At 36.3% G+C, this 11,403-nt stretch overlaps 1 non-coding gene across 1 annotated transcript; it reads left to right on the forward strand.

Annotated features, from left to right (window-relative positions):
• Positions 1-10,771: 10,771 nt before the first annotated feature.
• LOC112625591 lies at positions 10,772-10,935 on the forward strand. The gene has a single exon (XR_003119675.1). It is a non-coding gene; the product is annotated as a U1 spliceosomal RNA (small nuclear RNA).
• The last annotated feature ends 468 nt before the right edge of the window (positions 10,936-11,403 follow it).

Here is an 11,403-nt window from a genome sequence, read left to right on the forward strand (position 1 = left end):
TTTTCAAGTTCTGTGAAGAAGTCATTGGTAGCTTGATGGGGATGGCATCGAATCTATAAATTACCTTGGGCAGTATGGCCATTTTCACGATATTGATTCTTCCTATCCATGAGTATGGAATGTTCTTCCATTTGTTTGTGTCCTCTTTTATTTTATTGAGCAGTGGTTTCTAGTTCTCCTTGAAGAGGTCCTTCATATTCCTTGTAAGCTGGATTCCTAGGTATTTTATTCTCTTTGTAGCAATTGTGAATGGGAGTTTACTAATGATTTGGCTGTTTGCCTGTTTTTGGTGTATAGGAATGGTTGTGATTTTTGCACATTGATTGTGTATCCTGAGACTTTGCTGAAGTTGCTTATCAGCTTAAGGAGATTTTGGGCTGAGACGATGGGGTTTTCTAAATATATAATCATGTCATCTGCAAACAGGGACAATTTGACTTCCTCTTTTCCTAATTGAATACGCTTTCTTTCTTTCTCTTGCCTGATTAGCTTTCAAGATCAGATGAGATCAAGCACATTCAGTGTGCTATGGCCATAGACCAGGATTTTTTCTCTTTATCTTCCATCTTGTGTAGTTTGAAATTATGTGCCTAGGTGTAGGGTTTTGTCTTTTTTTTCTTTATCCTGCTTGGATTTTTTTTTTGAGTTTTGAGGATCCGTGGATGGTGTCTGATACTAATTTGAGGAAATTCTCCGTCATTTTTTTTTAGATATTTCTTTTGTTCCTTTCTTTCTTCTTTTTCTAAAAATCCCATTACATGTAGTTATACATTTTGTAGTTGTCCTATACTTCTTGGAGATATATATATATATATGTAACGTCTTTGTTCCTTTTGCTTTTCAATTCTGGCAGTTTCTATTAAGATATATTTCAGGTAGAGACTCTTTATTCAGCATATCCAGTCTGCCAATAAGTCCATCGAAGGCATTCTTTATTTCTTTTACAGTATTTTTTTTTTTTTATCTGTAGCATTTACTTTTTGGCTATTTCTTAGAATTTCTGTCCCTCTGCTTATATCGCTCATCTGTTCTTTCATGCTGCTCACTGTATTCATTAGAGCCCTTAGTAACCTAATCATAGTTGTTTTAAATTCCTAGTCTAATAATTTCAACATCTCTACTATATCTGAGCCTGGCTTTGATGCTTTCTCTGTCTCTTTAAAAACTGTGGTTTTTGCCTTTTAATGTGTCTTGTAATGTTTTCTTGATAGCTGGACATAAGGTATAGAATAAAAGGAACTGCAGTAAATAGGCTTTTGGCAACATGTGATTAAGTGTGGGGAGGAGGAATCACTCTGTAGTCATTTGAATAGGTCTCCGTCTTCTAGTGAGCCTTTGCCTCTGAACTTTGAACTTCACACTTATTTCTGTTTCCACCTCCTTCCCCTTAGGTGGGAAAGGATGGCTAACATGGGCTGGCACTGGGTATTTCTCTTCTTTCAAATGGAACACCAGAGCTAGCTGGAGTTGAGTATTTCCCATCCCCCATTAGTTAGACTTTGATAAAGCCTCAGCGTGTTAGGATTTGGTTAACTAGTTTCTCCTATGGGAAAACCTTGTTGAGAAGAATAGAATGCTCTGGCATGTTTCAAAATGGTTTATTTTTCCCTCCCCCTGCCAGAAGCACAGGCAATTTTTTTTTTTTCTCTGATATTCACTGTGAGAACCTGCTTGAGTTCCTGGAGGCAAAACTCAAAAAGTATGGGACCGTCAGTGATTGGCTAACTGGCCCCCCATTGGAATTTTTATCTCTCAGACTTTTCTGTGATGAGATTTCAGCAATTCATCATAGTTAATGTTTCCCTACTCCACCACTCGTTCCCCTGGTGAGTTTCTATTTGTGAGTTTCTGCTACAGCAAACTATGACTATTGGTTTCTCCAACTTGAGGTGCAGTGATTTGCCCTGTGATGCCAACTGTCTGTTATATCTCAAAGGAGTCATTGATTTCTGTTTGTTCAGTTTTTTACTTCTTAGGATGAAATGGTGACTTACAGTTCCTTACATGCTGGACTGGAAACTGGAGGTCAATCATTCCTTTGTTACTGATAAATAAAATTCCATTGTATAAATACATCTTTGTTTGCTTATCTGTTCACCCATTGAAGGAATTTGCTTGCTTCTAGATTTTGGCAGTTATGAATAAAACCATTATAAACATTTGTGTGCTGGTATTTGTGTGACTGTATGTTTTCAACTCAATTGGCCAAAAATTAGGAGCACAGTTCCTGGATTGTATGGCAGAACTATCCTTACTTTTAAAGAAACTGCTAAACACTGTTTTGTAAAATCACACCGTCGGCAAATTTGCAATGAAAAAACAACTTGCCTCTACTTTTCCCCTCTATGTTCTCAACCCATTGTTTTATTGTTGCTTTCACTATTGGCATCCCTCCTTCACTTATAAAAACCCTTGTGATTAAATTAGACCCAGTTGAGTAATACAGGATAATCTCTTCATATCAACATCCCTGCCTTAATCATATCTGTAGAGTTCCTTTTGCTGGGTTATGGGATTAGTATGTGGACATCTTTCGGGGTAATGTTATTCTATCTACCACATAAAACTATTCAAACTATTTTAGGAAGAAAGGAAGAACTTAATAAGAGAATATATGGGTTTCTTATCGGAATCAAGGCCAAGATTGTTACTGAATCTCATGAGGTGCTGAAACCATGTCTGAAAATCTATCAGGAACTAAGACAACACCTCTCTTTAGGAGGCATCATGGTCTTTGATTTCCAGTTCTATTTAAAAATCTGCTTCACCATCTTTTTCTTTGTAGACCGATATTTTTGGCTTTTTCATATGCCTCAGAGGTGACCCTGTAGAGTTCCAGTTCAAAGTTTGACGGATTCTTTCTTTGTTCCAATTTTATACTTTCTGATGAAAAAAATCTGACTGGCTTGGTTTGGATTAGTTTCTACTCTCAACACAGCTGAAGATGTATGTATGGGTAGGCTGGAATGTAGGTTGTACCAAGCTAGCATAATACCAAATAGTTTTATTTTACTAAAATTATATTCTCTCTCTATATATATATATATATACACACACACACACACATATATATAGTATGTTTATAATACATGAAAATATATATGTATATATATTTTTAGCCAAAGGATTATAAATCATGCTGCTATAAAGACACATGCACACATATGTTTATTGCAGCACTATTAACAATAGCAAAGACTTGGAATCAACCCAAATGTCCATCAGTGACAGACTGGATTAAGAAAATGTGGCACATATACACCATGGAATACTATGCATCCATAAAAAAGGATGAGTTCGTGTCCTTTGTAGGGACATAAATGCAGCTGGAAACCATCATTCTCAGCAAACTATCACAAGAACAGAAAACCAAACACCGCATTTTCTCACTTATAGATGGGAACTGAACAATGAGATCACTTGGACACAGAAAGGGGAACATCACACAGCGGGGCCTATTGTGGGGAGCGGGGAGTGGGGAGGGATAGCATTAGGAGATATAGCTAATGTAAATGACGAGTTAATGGGTGCAGCACACCAACATGGCACATGTATACATATGTAACAAACCTGCACGTTGTGCACATGTACCCTAGAACTTAACGTATAATAATAATAATAAAAAAGAATATATATTTTTAATTTTGTGAGCAAAATGTCCAAAATGTATTATAGTGCAATGGTTAAGACCATGGTTTCTGAAGCCATATTACTAAAGTTTTAATCCTAGTTCCACCACTGAGCTGTGAGATCTGGGGAAACTAAAATTTGTGTGCCTTAGTTACATCATTTATTAAATGACGATGATAATAGTACCTTCTTAGAGGATTATTATGGGGTCTAAATAAGAGCAGTGCCTGGCAAATAGTAAAGTCTATATGAGTATTAACTCTTTTAGAGCCATTTAGAAAATCTAGAAAATGTAAGAATATATATATTTCCATGTTAGTAAAGTCTTTAAATAGTATGTATCAATTATCTATTGCCACAATAATGCTGTGTAACAACTGCTGAACTTCAGTGGCATTTAATATTAAACATTTACTTAGCTTATGAGTCTCTCAGGCTTGTTTAATTTGTGCTTGGCTTGAGTGATCTTGACTGGGTTTGCTTATTTGACTGTGGTCAGCTGCTGGTTGGTGAGGTAACTCTGCTAATCTTGGTTGCAGTCACTCACATCTGGAGATCACCTGGTATTACCTCATCTAAGATGGCTTTTGCTGGATGGCTGAGACAACTTAGTTGTTCTGTATATCTTTCCTTTTCTAGCAGGCTAGTGAGCTAGACAAGGTTTGTTTGTTTGGCAATGGCAGAAACAAAAAAGCAACAAGCAAAAATATTCAAGGTCTCTAGAACCTTAGACTTACTGTATTAGCCAAAACAAATCACCACCTTCCCACCCCAAATTTTAGCAGGGGTGAGAAGGTGGGATAGACTTCACCTCTTTGGAAAGAGGAACTGCAAAGTCACATAGCAAAGGACATGGGTACTACATGGTCTAAATAATTGGACTCTTGTAAGCAATTTATCACATGACATTTAATTTTCTTGTTGTTGTAGGTATTAATATTTTTTCATAAAATATTTTATGGATAATGATGGGATATTAGAAAATAACTGATTTTCCATGTTTATATAATGTATAGTCACTTATTGAACTTGTTAACTTGATAAACTTTCAGCTTTTAAAGATTTATATGTAAATATAAATTCAGTATATGTTATTTGCAAAATATACATATATGTATATATGTGTGTGCATCACTGAAATGTGTATTTTTTCTTTGTGTAACTAATAATTTGTATTTTATATATTAATTCTGTGGCCAGAATTTTAAGAACAAAGTTTTATCACTGATTTTTAAAGTAACACATCTAATTTTACCTTCTTAAGTAAGGTACTGTTTAAGATAAATATTCTTAAATATTCCTTGCAGTGTTAAGTAAATATTCTTCTGTGTGTGTGTTTTTTTTTTAAAAAAAAGATTTATAGTTAACCCTTCAATAATGCAGGGGTAAGGATCACTGATCAAACAGTTAAAAATTTCCATATGATATAGTTTGGCTTTGTGTCCCCACCCAAGACTCATGTTAAATTGTCATTCCCAATGTTGGGAAGGGAATTGGTGGGAGTTGATTGGATCATTATGGTGGATTTCCCCTTTGCCTTTCTTTTGATAGTGAGTGAGTTCTCATGAAATCCGATGGTTTAAAAGTGTGTGGCACTTCCTCCTTCTCTCCCTCTCTTCTGCCACCATGTGAAGATGTGCTTGCTTCCACTTCACCTTCTGCCATGATTGTAAGTTTCCTGAGGCCTTTTAGCCATGCTTCCTGTACAGATTGTGGAACTGTGAGTCAATTAAACCTCTTTTCATCATAAATTACCCAGTCTCAGGTAGCTCTTTATAGCAGCGTGAGAACAGACTGATACAGCATATAACTTTTGACTCCTCCAACTAGAAGCCTCACTAATAGTATAAACAGTAAAGTAACACATATTTCATAAGTTATATGTGTTATATACTACATTTTTACAGTAAAGTAAGCTAGAGAATATAAATGCTACTTATAAAATCAAAATGAAGAGAAAATATGTTTACTGTTTATTAAGTGGAAGTGGATTATTATAAACGTCTTCATCCTTGTCATCTTCATGGTGAGTAAAGCTAAGGAAGAGGAGAAGAGAAGAGGTTGGTCTTGCCATCTCAGAAGTGGCAGGTGGAAGAAAATCCATATGTAAGTTGACCCATGCAGTTTAAACCTTTATTGTTCAAGGGTCAACTCTGTTAGGAAAGTGGGTCTAAACATTATGCTATGTCAGAGTTCTTGGCTTATATTAAGAAGCTTAATAAGTAAAAGGATCACAAGACAGTAATTAGCATATGAAGTTGACATACTCCTTTTAACCAAATTTGTTTTAAGTTTCTTTGACAAGTATAAGATAAATGAAGATAAGAACAATCTCTAAGACTTCTTTAGTGGGCTTCTATGTGTACGCTGTTACAATTCAACTCTCCCAGGCCTCATCTTATTCTTATATGCCTACCTGTTCTAAAACTCATAGGCAGTTTTTCTGGGGAATCCTTATTACTCTGCAATATGCCCAAAACATATAGAACGTGTGCAAAAAGAAAATAATGGTGGTTTCCTTATTTGACTATTGCTCTTTTTCCTCCAGTGGCCTCTCATTGTTAACAGTATGCAAGCAAACAAAAGGTTTTTCCTCTCAGCAATCAATAGGCAGATCTTCTTAACATGCTGATTTCTTTTCTTTTCTTTTTCTTTTTCTTTTCTTTTCTTTTTTTTTTTTTTTTTAGCAGCAGCAAGATGTATTGTGAAGAGTGAAAAAAAGCTTCCACAGCGTGGAAGGGGACCCGAGCGGGTTGCCCCTCAACATGCTGATTTCTAAAGTCCATCAGAGTTAAGGATTCAAGAAAATAATAGTTATGATAGGAATATGCTATGAAACTCTGAGCTGTCATTGGAGCTGGATTCCTACCTAATGAAGGATTAAGTTTTAGATCTGACCCCTATGAACAGATAATTTTTTTTTTTTTTTTTTTTTTTTTTTTTTTTTTGCTTAAGAGAATCCTGCTCATGAAAGCAGAAAACACAGGTTACAAATTACTGAGGCTATTTTTTTTTTTTTTTGAGGATTTATATAGTATAAGATATCTGTCTTTCAGCATTTGAGCATTTTCTTCCTCTGACAACTTCCTAATCTTACTAGGAAGATTATTAGTATTAGTCCGTATTCACACTGCTAATAAAGACACAATGGAGACTGGGTAATTTATAAAGAAAAAGAGGTTTAATGGATTCCCAGGTCCACGTGGCTGGGAAGGCCTCACAATCATGGCAGAAGGCAAAAGGCCCATTTTACATGGTAGCAGAAAATAGAAAAATGAGGTTGGGTGCAGTGGCTCACGCCTGTAATTCCAGCACTTTGGGAAGCCAAGGCAGGTGGATCACTTGAGGTCAGGAGTTCAAGACCAGCCTGGCCAACATGGTGAAACCCCATCTCTACCAAAAAAATACAAAAAGTAGCCAGGCGTGGTGGCAGGCGCCTGTAATCCAAGCTAATTGGGAGGCTAAGGCAGGAGAGTTGCTTGAACCTAGGAGGCAGGGGTTGCAGCGAGACAAGATCACGCCACTGCACTCCAACCTGGGAGACAGAGCAAGACTCCATCTCAAAAAGAAAAAAAAGAAAAGAAAGAAAAGGAAAAAATAAAGAAAAGAGAAAAATGAGAGCCAGGTAAAAGGGGGAAACCCCTTATAAAACAGTCAGATCTTGTGGGACTGATTCACTACCACGAGAACAATATGGGAGAAACTGCCCCCATGATTCAATTATCTCCCACTGGGCCCCTCCCACAAGACATGGGGATTCAAAAATATTTTATTGGACATCTATTACCTGATGATTAAATGAGATAACTAAATGTTTTTATAAAAAATAAAGTGCTATAACAATGCAAGGTGATGGTCATCAGTTGTAACAAATGTACCACATTAATGCAAGATGCTAATAGTAGGAACTGTGTGTATATAAAGGAGGTTGCATACTAGAACTCTGTACTTGCCTTTCAATTTTTTTTATATATCTGAAACTACTCTAAAAAAGTCTCTTAAAAGAAAGCAAGGTAATTTTGTTGTTGATACTGAATATAAGGTACAGTATCACAATGTTATTTAACTTTAATAATTATGACTGCTAGCTAAAAGAAGGTGGAAAATGTTTAAAACACTAACCCAGAGGTTTTTAGTTCAGGTAATAGACTAAATACCATAATTTGAAAGAAATTGATTGGGTCCTGAGGCAGGTTTCTGGTTTGGGTGGATCTGGAGAAAGAAGTAGAATAGATCTTGGGGTCCTTCAAAATAATACAGAGGAAAATTAAAAGGATAGGGTGGTGCACCCATGGGTACAAAAGGCTAAAGCACTTTGACTTCAGAGTAAACCCCTCTTTATTTTGTCAAATGGTAGCCTTGTCTGTCTGTTGGTCTGTTCCCAGGCCACCTGTCTAACAGGGAAGTCTGCCCGTTGACAAGTGTCATGCCTTTCTATGAAGCCTACTCTCCTCTTCAAAAGGATTGTTAGGGAAACAGGACAACCAAACTGCAGATGCAATTCACACGGAGGAAAATGAATAGAATGGAAGAGACAGATCAAGATGAACAGACAGAACAACCAACACCTGGATGAAAAAGAAACAATTTAGGTAAGAGAAAAGAATAAAAAAAATTAAAATTCTAGTTCGTATCTTCAGGAGTATTAAAGAAGTTGGATCCAGAAAACAAAGATGACTACTATAAAAAAAGAAGCAATTACAAGATACAAAAGAGTTCTTGGAAATTTAAATATTCAGTATACATGCTAAATATTAGAAAGAACACAGTTGAGAAAAAGATTGGCAATCTGAAAGATAAAGTCACAGAGATAAATAATAAAATAAATAGATGAGAAACATGATAGAAAAGTTAAGGGACTTGGTAGATTTAGTAGGTATAGCATTCATAGAAATCACATAAGGACACACTTGAGGGAGTAGAAAGGAGAAAATGATGGAAGACAATTTTTTTTTTGAACTGAAGATAGAAAGATTTCTTTAGATTGAAAGCGTCCCCTAAGAGCCAAGAAGAAAAATAAAATCTAGCATCATTTTGATAACAATTTGCACTCCTAATGATAAAAAGGAAATCCTAGAAGCTTTCAGAGACAAACAAAACAAGATCGTTACAAAAGAATAAGCATCAGCATTGGGAGCGCATCAGCAATACTGGTAGTATAACAGTTCTTTCCAAGCTTGAGATAAAAATGGTTTCAAATCTTGAATCTGTAACCAAACAATCAAGTCATGGTAAGATAAGTTGTCAAAATGAAAAGATTCAGAAAGTTTTCAACCAATGGGCACCACATAAAGAAAACTGAGAATTTGCAAGGTAAATACAGAAGATACTGGAAACAGTAAGGACCAGGATGACCCAGGTGACACAATTCTTTAGCTGTTACTGTACTTGATTTCACAAGAAAAATACTATGTGTTCATTATAATTACATTGTAAGGGCTGTATGTTTATAGTTTTAAAAATGAACCTAAGGCCTAGAGAATGTAATTTTAGGTACTGATCATAATGTAAACTATTATAAACTTAATAATATAAGAAATCATAACAAAATTTCAATTGACAATTCTTGTAGTTTGTCATTAAATTCACTGGTTCTGTGTGACTGTCTCCTATGGCCTATGTTGGATAGATAAGAGCCAAGTGTTATCCATTCAGATTGCTTCAATCATCATCTCTTCCAGATAAATGTTGAATCAGTATTTTCAGCTCAAACATCGCTCTTAGACTCCAGCTTATATTTTAGACAGCCAGCTGAATGTCTTGCTCTGGGTGTCCCACCAGAATAGGAAAATTCAACATGTCTCAGTCTGAATACATCATGTACTCCTGCTTAAATGCTCAACAGGCTTTTCCTTATGATGCCCCTATTTCTAATTAACCCTACCACAACTTAATCCTTAGTCTTTGTATTAGTCAGAGTTCTTTACAGGGACAAAACTAATAGGATAGATGTATATATGAAGGGGAATTTATTAAGGAATATTGACTCATATGTTCACAAGGTAAAGTCCCACAATAGGCTGTCTGTAAACTGAGGAGCAAGGAAACCAGTCCAAGTCCCAAAACCTCAAAACTAGGGAAGCCAACAGTGCAGCCTTCAGTCTGTGGCCGAAGGCCTGAGAGCCCCTGGCAAACCACTGGTATAAGTCCAATGGTCCAAAAGCTGAAGAACTTGGAGTCCGATGTAGGAAGCATCCATCGTGGGAGACAGATGAGGACCAGAAGACTCAGCAAGTCAGCTCCTTCCACCTTCTTCTGCCTGCTTTATTCTAGCTGTGCTGGCTGCTGATTAGATGGTGCCCACTCAGATTGAGGGTAGGTCTGCCTCTCCCAGTTCACTGACTTCAATGTTAATCTTCTTTGACAACACCCTCACAGGCACACCCAGGAACAATACTTGGCATCCTTCAATCCAATCAAGTTGACACTCAATATTAACCATCACAGTCTTCCTCGATACTTCTTTATCTCATCCTCTTATATGTGAGTTATAAAATTCTACATTCCAAACTTCGTCATATTTTTTACATGATAAGATAAAAAGTCCTTTATATCCACTTTTATCTAAACTTTCATTGTCTCTTGCCTTGACTGGTGAATCAACTTCTTAAACACATATCTACTTTGTCTTGAATACCTATCACTATTAGATTAATCATCCTAAAGTATAGATATAATTTGGTTATTCTTTGCTCAAAAATTTGCAGGGCCATTTGATAGTTTCCTGATATCTGTTGTAGTAGTTCTCAAATTTTAGTGTGATAATAAGCAGCATCTGGGAAGCTAGCTATAATGCACATTTTGGAGGCCTGCTGGCAGAGATTCTGATTTATTCATTCGTGAATGGGGCTCAGGAAACTATTTTGAACAGATATGCCATGTGAGTTGAAATACACTTGTCCTTTGGGCTAATATCCACATTTTTTAACCTTACTATAAGCATCAGTAACTTGTTTCTAGAATACTTTTTAAAGTCGTTATGCACCATCCCCCTAAACATATACATGCTTTAATGATATGAAACCATTCCATGTTCTCTAAATACAAAATTTTCCAGACTTCACTGATTTTCTTAGTCTTTTATTTCCAATTAAAGTATACTGCCTGCTAATTGCTGTCTATCCTTCTCATGTATGGTTTGATACTTAGCTGGCAGAGAAGATACCATGATCACGAAGGTGGTTTTCCCAGGGCAAGGCTTATCCATTGCACTCAGGATGTGCTGACTCCTGCAATTTCTCCAAATGTGGGAAACTAAACTGCATAATTTGTGATAGTGAGAGACTGTGTTCTCACTTTCCCCTAAAGAAAAAAAAAAAAAGTGTCGTTTGAATGCCACCCTCTAATGAAGCATTTCCCATCCCCTGACCCAATGTGAGCTCTCCTTTCTCTGAAACTCCATAGTATTGTAATAGGGTGACCCTGCATGATATTAGACCTAGGAATTTTTCTGAATTTTAGTGAAAAAAGACAGAAAAAAACAAAGCAGAGGCTAGTGTTCTAGATCCTAATAGGCAGAGTCCTAGATTTGTTGATTGAAAAGGCAAAAATTACATTTCCATGACCCCCTTTCATATAAGTTTTAAATGTATATTAGATTTTGCCAAATAAATGCACTTGCATGAGATTTGGAAGGTAGATGTAAAGAGGGGGCCATTCTTCAGTGGTTCTTGGCTCATGATTTTGGCAAGCAATGCTATGGAAACACAAAGTTTCCCCGCAATGTTGTTCTAGTATTCCTTCTCCGGCTTTCTGGGTGTTGAGATGTAATGC

This window comes from Theropithecus gelada, chromosome 5 (assembly GCF_003255815.1).
Source record: "Theropithecus gelada isolate Dixy chromosome 5, Tgel_1.0, whole genome shotgun sequence".
NCBI lineage: Eukaryota > Metazoa > Chordata > Mammalia > Primates > Cercopithecidae > Theropithecus > Theropithecus gelada.